Source organism: Notolepis coatsorum (genome assembly GCF_963971535.1).
Source record: "Notolepis coatsorum genome assembly, chromosome: 5".
NCBI lineage: Eukaryota > Metazoa > Chordata > Actinopteri > Aulopiformes > Paralepididae > Notolepis > Notolepis coatsorum.
In genome coordinates this window covers 79,335,202-79,351,279 of record NC_140169.1, presented here as the reverse complement: position 1 = coordinate 79,351,279, position 16,078 = coordinate 79,335,202, and positions in this window count along the sequence as shown.

The following is a 16,078-nucleotide window of genomic DNA, read 5'->3' as shown; positions in this document are numbered from 1 at the left end:
AAGACTTTAGTCTTGTTTACATCAGGGTCCCCCATTTTCAATTCATCATAACATAACATACATGACATAACATGATGATGTCAACTCACACAAAAGGTGTAACAGTGATGCATATCAAAGAAGGGGCGGTTGGATAACACTACTACATACTAAGTTACTTTTATTTTATTTTTTTATTTCAGTGATAGGAACATCCGCCTATACAAATAGGTGCGAGTTTACTTTGTATGTATATCAGATATGCTAAAATAAGATATTCCTTTATTGATCCCCTTGGCGAAATTCAGGAATCAGTTTATGAATCAGGGTAAAAGACTAGTATTTGTATGTAAGTTTACGATTTCTAACTGCTAGTGAATTTAGTGCATGTTAATATATATATACTGTAATGTTGTACTATGTATGATTCCACATGATTAAGAATATGGTATGTATAGTAATATGTTTGAGAGAAAGGATATCGTCACTTTCTGATTTTAATACCACTGGGTTATTGTGTGTGTAAATGTCTTTATCTATTGTCATGCTTACATGTTATGTGTTTGACCCCTGGAAGAGTAACTGATGTTCTGCACCAGCTAAGATAAGATATTCCTTTATTGATCCCCTTGGGGAAATTCAGGCATCATAGCAGCACGGGGGAGGGGGTCAGGGGAGGTACAGGTAGTAAAAAGCAGTGTAAACAATATAACAAATCTATATAATTAACATAATTAACTCTGGACATGTGCATATGGGCAACAAGGTGCGAGATAAGGGTATGTATGCCCTCTGTTATATTTGAAATTTGTTTGAAGGATAAACCCCTTGAGATATGCTATCTCGTTTTCGAGGGGGTCCTTAACATAAGATACAAAACATACAATACAATACATAACAAAACAAAACAAAACACAGGACAACAAAATACACTTATACACTGACAGACGCTCTCCCAAGCTCACCCCCACAGTCCACACTGATTCCTCCCAAGAGGATCGTCAATATATATATATGTTCCCATATAAAACACATACAAAATTATAGTTTGATCTGTAAACATGTAAACCCAAACACAGTAAATCAGTAACAAGTGCAAGTAGTCTGTAGATGAGTGAACAAAGATTATCTTAAATAACCGGTAAGAAGTGAGAGATCTGAGTGAACTAGGCAGTTTGTTCCAATCAGATGGTGCTTTATATTTAAAGGCAAGTAGACCAATAGCTTTGGTGGTTCGAGGTATGATAAAGAAAGGAAGATCCGTGTGTCTTAAATTATAAATTGAACTATATGGAATTAGGAACTGCTTTAGATAGGGTGGATAATTAAAGTAAATACATTTGTAAACAAAAAGCAACCAATGAAAATGTCTTCTGAATTGAGGAGAAAGCCAGTTTAACAACTCAAACATAAGACAGTGATGGGTTCTATAAGGACACCTCGATATATAAATATATTTGCCCTACAATAAATAGTTACAATATATAATCTAATCCAATAATCCGGCCTCCACCAGACCTAGGCATTCAGCAGTCTGATGGAGGTGGGCACAAAGATAACTAAGCCCCTTTTATTTTTATTATTTTTTATTATTTATGTGTAACGGTGGCCTGAGGGCATTAGTTTGTAATGGGTGTGAAGGGTGTGTGTGTTGTCCTCAACTATTTGAGAGGCCTTGTTAACTGTCCGTTTCTTGTGGATACTGCTGAGTGGCTCCTGGTCCTTCCCAATGATCTTGCCGCTGATCTTAACGACCCTGTCGAGGTTTCCAGTTGATGGCACGCATCACCCCAAACCATGATGTGATGTTAAAGGGATTATTGATTCCACAAAGGATTTATAGAAAGCCTGCAGGATTGATGGTTTGCCCTTACACGTGTAAATAAACGAACTAAAACATTACAAATCCAATAGTGTATTTAAAATAATGTGTTCAAAACATATAACTAACTTGGGGAGGTTATATAGGCAAAGAGGTTATTATCCTCCCCCCTCCCAGGTGGGCATAGAGATGCATGCCATCATTTTAAGAATCCCTATGTTAGGTTATGGTCCGACAGTCCAGTCAATATTAATGAATATGAACAATTCTCTCCCAGAGCCAGAAACCATGCATGGAAGTTAATACTCTCACCCGTGATGCCATATCCATATCCGTCTGAATATACCTGCATATAATCATTCTATATACACCTACATATAACCCATATAACTCTGTATGATAGCATGTACAACAATGCAGTATATACTGTGTCTATATACCTGCATATAATCATTTTTACATACCTGTAGATACAATAACTACTGTATATCTGTACATCCCTTACTGTAGCTACTCTTACTAGTTACACTACTATGACCATGACTACTACCATAGTGTCTTTATACTTCACTGTACATATTAATACTACAACTCAGTAGATACATCAGATTAGCACTTTACTCATTTATATATTTTATATCCAGTTTAATTACTTGTACATTGTATATTACTATTACATTTGCATTCTGGTTTGATTAGATTTTTCTGTTGTACTTTACTTACTGTATAAGGACAATACATTTGAATCGAATCTAATTGAATGAAAATGAAAATGAAAATCTCAAATCTAGAGTTGCTAGTAGAAAGATAGTCAAAATTACTCAGCATTTCCTGGTTCAGACTATTCAAACGTTTTGTAGCTCCACAGTTTCCCCCTCACTGTCTATGGAGCAGTTCCATGTTTTACATCATGATGACATCACTGGTGCAAGTGTCTGTTCTCTGGTTTATGGCCACGTTCTCATGTCCACACATATTGATTCGACAGTCCTGGACAATAGGAATAACAATGCACACATCACTCAGAGGTATAACCCTTTTTTTTGTCTTTTTTATAGTCTTTTTTAGTTTTTTATAGTCTGAAATAAAGTCTTCATCATCATCATCATCAATTTGACCAGAGTATTAATGGAAATGGGACGACAGAGTCTTTGATTGAGGATAGAGTTTTACGGACAGGATGATAAAAGTCTTTAAAGTATTTATACAGAGGAGTAGGCAAAACTAAGCGGTACCTTGATGTACAGACTATAGACATGACATGCAAAATATGAGAAGGCTTTGTGAACAGAAGTCTATGTGGATCTGAGTGTGTGCGAGTATGTGAGAGAGGTAGGGGGGGGGGGGGTCATGTGTGTGCGAATATGGTATGCTGAAATGTGGAAGGCTATGTGGATGTGTGTGAGTGAGAGAGAGAGAGCGTGAGACAGAGTGTGAGAGACATTGACCTCCAGAGAAAGTGGGCGTTTGCGTGTCCCTTACTCATATCCATTTGTGTTTACCAAGAGAAAGATATTCCACCACGTGTTTCCACACCCTCCGTTTGTTTGACTTTGAGGTTTGTTGGTACAAGTTAAAGGTCTCAGCTGTATTAGGCTGGGGGCAGGGCTGTAGAGCAATGCTGGGCGTGTGATTGGTGTACAGGTACACACCCCCCCATGTCCGTCATCACAGAGTGGGAAACGAGACCTTCTATCAAAAACAGTAGAGGTCACCATTGTAACTGGACACTCATTTAGTGAAAACAAACCCAGTGACCGTGGGGGATACCCCTCCTTTTGTTTTCCGACACTTTGACGTTGATGAAGTTAGATGACCCGTTGTCTCCCACAGCACTGCAATAGGAGACCGAGAAGACGAATTGAAAGTGAAATAAAAAAGCAGTGTTTGTTGACATCCTCTTACCCAAAAGCAAACCAGTGATAGTTGGTGCATGTTACAGACCCCCTAACCAGAACAACTTTTATGAAATACTTGAAGCATGCTCTAAATGTTCAGATTTGATCAACTCAGTCACTGGTGATTTTAACTCAGACATACTTAAACAGGACAGTCAGAACTTCAAGGCACTTGATCATTTCTGTTGCGCTTTTGATTTTGTACAGCTAATTAAAGAGCCCACTAGGGTCTGTGAAACATCTGAAACCGTCATGATCTCATGATAGAATCAGACCCCCCCCCCACCTCCAATGTACAGCCCCCCACCCACCCACCCACCCAACCCGACCCCACCTACCCAACGTCCTCCAATGTACAGTTTCTACGTCAAATGTATATACACTCTTTTTCTGGACACTTTTTGTATCACAAACAGTACTGTATTTGCAAATCTGGTATGTCATAGATGTATAGATGTAGCAGTACTGTCTATCTGTATGTCGTGTGTGTCATATATGTTATGATGAATTGAAAATGGGGGACCCTGATGTAAACAAGACAAAAGTCTTTCTCTGGTCTGCATCCCCTTAACAATTGTATGTATTGAGCTGTACTGTACTATACCTGTTCTGAAGGTCCAGATTAACACTGAAAGTCTGCGTTTATTATTTTGTATAACTTATATATTGTTTATATATATATCTTTACGTCATCTGTTTGCCTAACAGTATTCATCATTCGCTTATTGTATGTCCCATTCTTAACGCCGTAGGCGCCAGGGCGCGCGCCCCCCTAGACAGGTTTTCAGAACATGTTCAGGCATGCCCGGACAATCGAGAGAGCGCATTGATCTGTACAGGTGAACAGGCTGAGTCCACAGGGAACTAATATAGAGTGTGTGGGGAGAAGACGAGCAGCGGCAGCATTAACAGGAAAACTAACAGAGTGAGAGAGAAGACGTCTGGTGCAGTTGTACACAGACCGAGAGCAGTGTATCGTTATAGAGAGCCACAGGGCTAATTAGATACCACTATAATATTGTCGAGCCATTATTGGCACAGTATAGTGACTTGTGTAAGCGAAGTAACGTGGAGAGGCTTATAGTTAAACCCAGCGACAGACTGGATATAACTACTCATTGGAGACCGCCTGCGGGTTAGCTTCACGTACAAACGGAGCTAACTAGCTATCATCTATGCCAACGGGCTTTTGGATTAATAGCTATTAACCCTGCCATCGGGCGCTAGGAATACAAGGACCGGTTCCGTACGAGACCCCTTCTCCCAGCGACGACAGGATTATCCCACCAGTCTACAGTTTCTCTGGAGCAGGAGCTCTAGAGAGAACCAACCGTCTCCAGCCACCATCTTGCTTTTCCCTGTACCGCCTCGCTTCGTCTCACTCCATTCAGAGCTCCACCGGTCGAGTATCCGTAGTATAGGAACTATCGTTACCGCTGACTTTGTTGCACTGACATTCTATTATTAAAGGAGAACCGTGATATATACTACGTATGTTTACTATTAACATTAAACTGATGCTTGTTGAACTTGTATCCCTGTCCCCGCGCAGTTAATGGAGTGTCCGCCATTTTGAGTAACTGTACTGTCTGGCTAAATTAATATTCTTTAGTAGTGGTTTAATCTAACATATCTCAATACAGTCAGGGTTGTGTAGCCCCTTAGCTACAATACCCATTCTGCAATCTGTTAATAAACTTTTCAATCAATCAACCAGATGAGAATTTCTAAAAGTGGAGTGGTTAACTACCAAGTTAGTGACCATTGTCTTATTTTTTGCACAAGGAAGATCCCTAGAAATGTTTTTAATTGTCATAACTCCATCAAGATCAGACCCCTCAAAAGATACTCCAAGGAATTTTTTTTTGTATCCACTTTTTCTATTTTTCTCCCATCCCAATTTAGCTGTGCCAATTTCTCCCCTCCCCTGTCTTGAACGTTGCTCGCATATGCCCCCCACTGGCCGGTTGTAGGGAGGATAGAAGCCTTGCATCACGTGTCCCCTCCGATACACGAGGAGGCAGCCTGTCACATCTTTTCACCTGCCAGCGCGGACTCTCATTGGCGAGGTCTAACGTGTGGGAGTCTCACACTACCCCCGCCATTTCCTGTCTCTGCTGTGCAGGTGTCCCCCAACCGACCTGTAGGAGTCGCTGTCCACAACGTCCCGATGACCACCCATCGACTTCCACCCGCTAACTCTGCCAATTGAGTTAGTATGACGGCCGGTCCAAGCCGGAGGCAACGCCGACAGCCGGAGTTGAACCCGGTGTCTCTTGCGTTGGTGACAAGCGCAATGTCCGCTGCGCCACCCAGCCGCCCTCCAAGGACATTTTTATAGATAATCTTAATGAAGCAGACTGGGCCACTGTTTTGCAATGCGCTGAGGTAGACAATGCCTGGGGGCTTTTTAAAACCATGTTCTTGGATTCTGTAAATAAACTGGCACCAGAGAACATGGTCAGGATTAAACAAAGAACTGAACCATGGATTAATGATGTCATTTTAAATTCCACCAAGGAGAGAAATGCTAGTTTTAAAAAATGTAGGAAGACCAAGGAAGAGCAGCATTGGATTGAATTTAAGAAATTGAGAAATAAAGTGAGCAAATTAATTGATGATGCTAGAAAATACCTTTTTTAATGACAAGATTATGGAGAACAAAAACAACCCAAGAAAAATGTGGAAAACCCTGAAACTGTTGGGATACAGTAACAGATTAAACACCAAAACTAGTGACATAAGCCTGAAGATCGATGGGAAAACAACATCTGAAAAAATTGAAGTAGCAAACAGCCTGAATGACTATTTTACAACAGTGGCCAAAAACCTAGTCCCTAAATTGCCCATTCAGACAGACCGATATGGAATAGCCCATATCCAGGATCACTATGCAAAAAAGGGGGTACAGACAAATGCCTTTTCCTTTAAAAAAGTGACAGAGGAGACGGTGCTTAAAAAGCTTCTGGAGCTCAACCCTATAAAGCTACAGGAGTAGACAACATGTCCGCTAGGTTCCTTAGGGATGCAGCTCAGGTTATTTCCCCCAGTATAACGCATATTGTGAATCTTTCCATTGAATCGGGAACGTTTCCAAGTGAGCTTAAACTGGCCAGAGTAATACCACTTTACAAAAAAGGCAGCAAGCAGGACCATGGTAACTACCGGCCTGTGTCCATCTTATGTGTCATGTCCAAGGTCATAGAAAAGATTATATATGAACAAATTGATCAATATATTACATCCCATAACTTGCTATATTAATTTCAAATCAGGGTTTACTTTAGAAAGTCCCACTCCACAGACACCTGCCTTCTGTTTCTAACAGATCACATTAAGAAAGAGATAGACAGAGGAAACCTCTGTGGCATGGTGATGTTAGACCTACAAAAGGCATTTTACACGGTGGACCACACTATCCTCTTAAGGAAGTTAACAGCGATAGGTTTTAATGATATGGCCACAAACTGGGGCAGCTCATACTTGAGGGGAAGGGAACAACGTGTAGAGGTGGGAGGGGTCCTTTCAGATCTGAGGACGGTGGACTGCGGGGTCCCTCAGGGAAGTGTGCTGGGGCCCTTGTTCTTCCTCCTTTATATAAATGATATGCAGTCAGCCTGTCATGTGATCTCCTGCTCTACGCAGATGATTCGGCTCTCATGGTGTCAAATAAAAGCAAAGCGGATATTGAAAGCAGACGTAGCATGGAGTTAGGGAATGTCAGTCAGTGGCTTTCAGAAAACCGGCTGTCTCTCCATTTAGGTCAAACAGAATACATTTTATTTTCTACCACAAGGAAACAGAAAACACAGGAAGGTTTCAAGATACAGTTAGGTAGCTCAGTGGTCACCAGTACCAAATCAGTGGTGTATCTAGGGTGTACTTTAGAAAACACACTCTCAGGGAAAGCATGGCGAAAAAAGTAATAGCCAAGGTCAACAAGAGAATAAAATTCCTAGCTAGAAACTCAAAATACCTGGACAGGAAAGCACTTAGAGCACTTGCAAGGGCACTGGTTCAGTGTCATTTTGACTATGCTTGCTTGTCATGGTATGACAGTGCCCCCAGAAACTTGAGAACTAGACTTCAAACTTCCCAGAACAAGCTAGTTAGGATAGTCCTGCAGCTCCCCACTCGTACTCACCTAGACCAGCCCCACTTCAACAGCCTGGGGCGGCTCACGTGGAAAAGAGTATCCATGATAAAGCTATGCCTAGTATATAGAATTTATAAAGGGGGGGTGCCAAGCTACCTTCAAAATTACTTTCAATATGTAAAAAACAACCACAGCTATGAAACCAGAGGTAGACACACAAACATAGTTCCATTTAGATTTAAACTCATTTCCTACGGCCAGCAGAGCTTCCTTTACTCAGCAGCAGTTCTGTGGAACAGCCTGCCCAGCAGCATCAAACAGGCCCCCGGGTTAACGGGCTTCAAAAAGCATGTACGATCATGGCTATCGGCATAGGAAAGAGAGGGTAGCATATTTATTTATTATTCTTTTATCTTCAACTGTATATGCATATTGTATCTTAATGTTTTATGATGTTATTTTATGTTGATGTATGTCCTGTTTTTTAATACCAGGGACCATGATGGAAATAAGTGCATTTTATCATGTTTTTATCCCTTGGATGATGTCTCTAATCCACAATAAAATCAATCAATCAATCAATCAATCAATCAATATGCCTCTATGCACTATATACGGTAACATAAGACAGTCAGTCAGCAACTTCCTCACATACAGATTATATAAGTACAGACAGTGAAATGTATCTTCTGCAAGCCTCCCTGTGTGTGCATCAAATAAAAAAAGATGAAATAAATGTTTTCAATAAAACTCAATAAACCCCAATATAAACAATACAACACATGTGCAATGCAATGTCACGTCTATAATATATGAGATGGGGTCCCTCTCTCTCCCTCTCATTTCCTCTCAAACACCAATAAGCGCACTGTACAATCCTTAATTTTTCCAACGGGCTGTCAAATAAAATTGTGTAATCAAATCAAATGAAGGACAACAGCCGACCAGAATGAGATTTAGAAGAGGACGACCAGAGAGACGGAGGGCGGAGATGGAAGCCGTCGGGTTGATGTAAACACTGGCTAGGGTCACATGCTGCCATGGGACAGTTGACGCTCATGGCATCTATTCCTAGATCGCTTCATCAGATGATACATTCCGCACAGTAAGGGCAACACATGTTGTGGAGACGGGAGGTGTTTGGCAGCGCGCCTCGTCGGACTAACCTTATGGTTATGGGGACGGGACATGGCACTCTCTGCTGGCTGCCACCAGTGGTTGTAGCCTTTTTGTGTCTGGTCCAGTTGGAACCGTGGCCACGGTCAACGGACAGCATCAGATTATGTCAATCGGCCGGCTATCGAGGACTCCCATCTTCAGCTGAATCTTTTATATCGGGATCATTTCTTTATTATTATACATTTATTATGTATATGTTTTTTTAATCTGAGAATTTACTAACATTTCTGGTATTTGTAAAGTTCTTTCAAAAAGAAAATACTTAATTTCTGTCCAGTGGTAGAGCAGATTGGAAAAGCATGATATAGTGTTCCACTGTGACCCCCTTTACAAGATCTAGTAATAAAAACAGCAATTTATTATATTTTTGATGACACAATTCTCATACATCAGCACATCGCAACCACCGTGTCTTCCAACATGGAGTAAAAGGGATTTCTAAAATGTATGTGCAAGTCTCCATTATGCATACATTAGCCGAACGCACAATTGGAGGGGGGCTTCCCACCCTCCAGAACATTTACAACAAGCGGTGCAGGGGGAAGGCTAAGAGAATCATCAAGGACTCCAGCCACCCGAACAACTGCCTCTTTGAACTGCTGCGGTCAGGCAAGCGATACCGGAGTCTTAAGCTTCTATCCCCAGGCCATCAGGCTGCTCAACGAACAATAAACACTATGCAACAACCATCAAATGCACACAGCACACACACCCACACTCACTCAAACAAACAACACACTGCAGCACCCACTCTCCACACTTTAGATCACCTAAACACACTTTACACTTTATATTTATTGGTAAAGGATTTGCACTACAACTCGTACACCTTACTGTAAATTGTACCTCATCCCATTTCTGCTCTGCACTATATAGTATTGTATATTAGTACATTGCATAGTATATTGTATGGTAACTCAGTTACTTCTATTCTGCATCGAACATTGTACATATGTCTATACTGAACACTGTGACCTCTATTTCTACTTCTATTTTACATGCTATACTATTTTATTTCATACTTATCTTGTCTAGCACAGTCTCTGGAGCGTAACAGTAAGAAGCATTTTGTATGAAAGTATTCTGTACTTCTGTATGACAACTATTAAAGAAACTTGAAACTTGAACTGATTTAACCTGATTCAAGATTCTCAAGATTCAAGAGATTTATTGTGGGGCGGCTTTGGCTCAGGGGTAGAGCGGGTCGTCCAATGATCGAAGGGTTGGTGGTTCGAATCCCGCTCAAGCCCATGTCCATCCCATTGCCGTTGTGTCCTTGGGCAAGACACTTAACCTACTTGCCTCGTATGAATGTGTATGCATGTGAATGAATGTTGGTGGTGGTCGGAGGGGCCGTAGGCGATGATTATTCGCCACGCTTCCGTGAGTCTGCCTCAGGGCAGCTCTGGCTGCAATTGTAGCTTACCACCACCGGTATGACTGTGTATGAACGAATAATGGACTCTGTAAGCGCTCTGGGGTCACTGGGGTGTCATGAAGAGCGCTATATAAATCCAATCCATTATTATTATTATTAGTCACATACATACACGATACATAGTGTAGTGAAATGAGGGTGGCCATGCCAATAATCTTTTTGATTGTGCAATAAAATACAAATAGAATAAAATAGATAATAGACATGATAAAGGGTACTAAGATCAAATATAATACAATGCTAAGATTAAGAATTAAAGGTAGAGTCCTATATACACTACTATACAATATACAGTTATGCTATATGTAACTGTACTAACTATACAAAAACAGTTATGTTTTTTAAAGTGACCTTTGCTTTTTCCTAAAGTGACCTGTAGTGTGTTTGTGTGTGAGAGAGTGCAGGATGTGTGCTTGTGTGTGGAGAGATCAGTGTTCAGGGTCAACAGATGTCTGTTGTCAGTCTACTGTATGGTAAATCTATGTCTGAACTGTACTTGTCCAATGTGATTGTATACGTCTACTGTATACAGGACGACCTGTTTAAATAAAGGACAAAAAGAAGAAAACAATTTGGAATATTGTAACTGATGACTATGACATTGTTTAATTTTGATATATAAAAAAGAAGCAGGGCTATAACACTGACGAAGGAATAAGAATTCCAAAACATGTTTGTTTCAGGCTGCCATTAAATACTTGAACCTGAGTGCTGGTCCAGCTTCCCTGCTTCTTTTTTATATATCACTTAATGGGATTTCAGCACCCAGTGTCGGATTTTGTGAGCGCGGTCTATCTTGACAATTGTTTAATTTTGAAAATACATTTAAGGCAAATGTATTAATTACTGATAAACGAGTTGAAGGAGTCAATGTTAACTCACAATTTATATTCTTGATAGTTTGAAATTATGAAAATAGCATTGTTTTAGTGAGCATGTACAATGATGAGCACAAGAGTGTCGCACAATGAGCACAAAAAAATCTGTCTTTGTACAGTCAACTTTTAATGGCTTTCATATTAAGTCATCTTAAGTTTTAAACAATAACAATCTGGAGATCAGTGATAATACAAAAGAAAACATTTCAACTTGAATAATTTTTAATCATTTCTTTCATTACACAGATCAGATGAGCACAATGAGAGAAAGTCACAAGAAGGATATTTACCATGACAGTACCGACCTTTATAGAAGCTTTGTACACATTGATCAGGTAAAAAAAAAAGATTGGCCTTGAGGTTAGTACTTAACATATTGCCAATATGAAAAACTAGTTTTACACATAATGACACTGCGTAATCTCACAACTAAAGCCATCATGTATTCATGCATATCAAGGGAACAGGTGACCATTGGGTCACGAGAAGCAGGCCAGAAGCAGGCCAGAAGCAGGCCAGACGCACAATGCAGAGAATGTACACGGCAAGCCCTCGGAATAATATGGAACCCTCCCCTTTACATAATAGTTTAAAGTACCGATTCTATAATGCCATCAAATAGCGATCTCTTGGTAAAAGAGCCTCAGTCTCTTGGTATTGCACTTTATTTACATTTCTTTGTTTTTAGTCTTGATGTGTGGGTTGTAGTTAAGTGGGGGATACAGGGGGAGTTGCTACAGTATTGCTGGGCCACAACTCAGGCTCCGCCAAGAGAGGTCTGGAGAAATTCACTGTATAATAAGTTACTGTAGCTATATTGCAAAAAAACAAAACAATTATATATATTAGGGATGTTCGATATTGGCTTTTTTTTTACCGATATACCGATATTGTCCAACTCTTAACACTTTGGGTGCCGGAAAACGCTTAAACACGTCATTCCCGGCCATGCTCAAGTTGCCGAAGACGCTTTACAGCGTCTTTAATATCAATATTTCAAAAATCTGGGATCGGATTCATATTTCCCCTCCGCTGGCCTGAGATCCACCAGGAGGACCCACTGAGCTCTCTGGCGGTTCAGGAGCGCCATCTGGTGGCCGATCGGCGCAATCGCTTAACAGGAAGTGCCGTAGAGGTTGTGCTGGTCGGCCGTATTACTTCCGGGCACTCGCTATAGGTCCCGGGACTCGATCTCGACACACTACATAGCGATCGATTGCCAATAACTCGATAAACAACATGATTTGGACGTATATACCATTATACAAGCTGGAGATGGACCGGGTAAATCGACATCCCATAATGGTAAAATTTCTACTCTACGATGATCGCCCAACGGCGCGCGGAGACTGGGGTGAGTTTTAGCGTGTAAAATTACCGTCTTCGATACTAACTGCTATTATCAACATTTGACCCACATTAGATGATTGGTATAACGCTGCCCACGGAATTATAAACGCCCCCTAGCCCATCCGGTCAACATCAGATGATGTGTAGTAACTTCTAGAAGTAAGTCTAGTTGGAATTTTTTATATCGCGCTGATTGCCATAAAACTGTATTGCATCATCAATATAATGTATTTGGGGCTATAGATCACGTTCTGGAGAAAGCTGCAGAAAGAGATGAAAACATACTTATACATTAGACCATACTTTACTATGAATATGTGAATGAAAAAGTTTAACGTTGCTACACAATGAACAATACATATAGGACTTTGAATGGGCCCTAATAATGGCAATGTAGCAATAGAATTTAAAAAGTTATAGCCCTGCAAAGAAGGGGACTTTCTCTATAGACAAATAGAGCCGGCAACCTACGGTTGATAATTAATTTAACCCATGGCAGCCAAAGTGTTAATAACCAATACCGATATATGCGGGGTCCCCCATAATAATTAACGTTACATATCTCTTGTCTTGTCGTGGAATTAACACACATTATGCATACTTTTGACAATAAATAAAATATGAATTTGTTCTTACTTGCTTGCCTGGGTAAATAAAGGTTAAATAATTTTTTTTTTTTTTTTTTTTAAACAGATACCGATCATTTCCGATATTACATTTTAATGCTCATATCGGCCGATAATATTGGTAGGCCGATAATATCAGACATCCCTAATATATATAGCTATATAGTAACTTATTATACTGTGAATTTCTCTGAGGTGTGGCCAGACATCAGACCAAAACAACACATGTAAACAAAGCCCAATACCAAGAGAGGCTCTTTAGCCCAGAGGTCAGAGGTCACTGTTAGATGGCGTTACAGATTCTACCTTTAGCCTAGAGGTCACTGTTAGACGGCGTTACAGATTCTACCTTTAGCCCAGAGGTCACTGTTAGATGGCGTTACAGATTCTACCTTTAGCCTAGAGGTCACTGTTAGACGGCGTTACAGATTCTACCTTTAGCCTAGAGGTCACTGTTAGACGGCGTTACAGATTCTACCTTTAGCCCAGAGGTCACTGTTAGACGGCGTTACAGACTCTACCTAAAGGGACACTTCCCAGTATTTTCTCTGGATACGCGACTTGGCCGCAGCTCTTCCCGTTTTGACATTTAAGAATAAAAAATGAATCAAATCATGAGTCTGCTTTTAATTCTTTTTTTTACTTTAGCATGGTTGTTGTCACCCTTGGATTTAACTGAAGCCACCAGCCAGGAAAACTACAGTCAAGCGCAACAAGTCCCATCTCCACAGCCTGAATCACAAAGCAAGACAGATAGAAATCAAGAATAAAGACAGTAGTATTAAGTTGAGAAATATTCTCAAATATACTTTTCCAAGAATCAGTGCTTTGTGGATACAAATTTCTCACAATAACTACCCTCTCCAGTCTCTCAAGGATGACTTGTAGAACGAACTACTCTCCATTCTCTCAAGGATGACTTGTAGAACTACTCTCCATTCTCTCAAGGATGACTTGTACTCTCCATTCTCTCAAGGATGACTTGTACTCTCCATTCTCTCAAGGATGACTTGTACTCTCCAGTCTCTCAAGGATGACTTGTACTCTCCAGTCTCTCAAGGATGACTTGTACTCTCCATTCTCTCAAGGATGACTTGTACTCTCCAGTCTCTCAAGGATGACTTGCACTCTCCAGTCTCTCAAGGATGACGTATTGTGATGCTTTCTTGATAGAACTGCACTATGGGAAGCTAATGTCTATACATGAATGGTAATGAACCGAGACCTTTCAACTTAACAGGAGCAGAATTGACAGTATATCACATTGCTCTGAGAATATCTCTAGTCTCTTAAAGTCTCTATTGAAGTGCTATGGTTACATTTGCAGAAATGCCATGACTTGTTATTGTATGGCTCTTTCCTGAACCTTCACTGTGATGTTGAGCCAAATAATAAATGATGGCAATTGTGGAATGGATATTTTATCAAAACTTTACACAAATCTTTTACGATTTGAAGAAGAAAAAAAAGCTGGAAAACCAGTAGCTCAAACACTTAAAGGACCAAACCAGTATTTTTGACATGTGGGTTCCAAGTCATAACTTTTCACCCCCCCCCCCCCCCCCCCCCCTTTCCCGTTACTGAAAAAGTTATTTTCTCCCGATTCACTACTGCTATAGGCCTTCAGTATCTGAAAATGTCTTGGAACACTAACATTTTGGGGAAATACACTTAATATATATTTGATCTCTGTGTCAGTTTTGTAGTTGTTGGAGGCTAGCTGCTCCCTACTGCTTCCAGTCCTTGTGCTAAGCTAGGCTAGCTGCTCCCAACGGCTTCCAGTCCTTGTGCTAAGCTAGGCTAGCAGGCACCTGGACCTCTCTCTGGGGCTACTGGAAACACACAGATGAAAGTTGATATCCATATTTTCCGACACTGGGGAAGAATAAATGTTCCTTTAAACATCAAAAACACTGGTACGGTCCTTAGTGTAGAGTTAAGACAAATCAAGGTGTAGATAAAGAGAAATATTACTTTGGATGCAAGCAGTTGTGAACAACGTATCTCACACACCCAACATTTTAGATGTTTGTTTTGTCTACGTTATAGATTTAGTTTAAATCACACATTCTATGAACAAAAGATTTAACATGGAAATATCCGTGTATATTATAAAAAAGTATATTGTTAAAAACTAAACACAAGCAAGTTAATTGATATGATGTAGTATGTAAGTGCATTTGTTACACGATTGCATCAATGAACCTCCTGTTTCTTCCGTTCATTATATACATGCTCTCTACATCAATTAAGCTCAAATAAACAGAAACAGCGATACACTGATATATCGACAGACAATCTGCTGATACAGGCTTTTTAAAAAACACAATCGGCATGAGTCCCAATGTATCTTTACAGCCGATACTCGGTCGGTTGTAGAATTGGCATCTTTGTGACCCACATACAGCTAGCGTTATGCTTGATGAACAAGTGAAGAAAATAATAAAAAGCATATTCCTAATTACTAATTAGTGCTAAAAAAAGAAAAGAAAGTGTCTTTAATGCAATATTCAACTTTGAAAAACGTATCTCAACATGGGAATGAAACTCAGTTATTACTAGAACACAACTACCCCAGACATTAGTAATTACTTGCTTTCATTTTGAAAACCTAGTGTATAAATTACAAGTCAGACACATATAAATTACAGCAATGTGGAACCTGACAATATTTGTGATTTTTGTGATTAAAAAAGGAAACTGATGGCCGCTGTTTTTTTTTAAAGAGGAAAGAAAAGGGATTCATTTGGACACACAAAATGACCGCATGAAGGTCAAAATTGGATAAAAAAAATATCCAACCTGATTATTA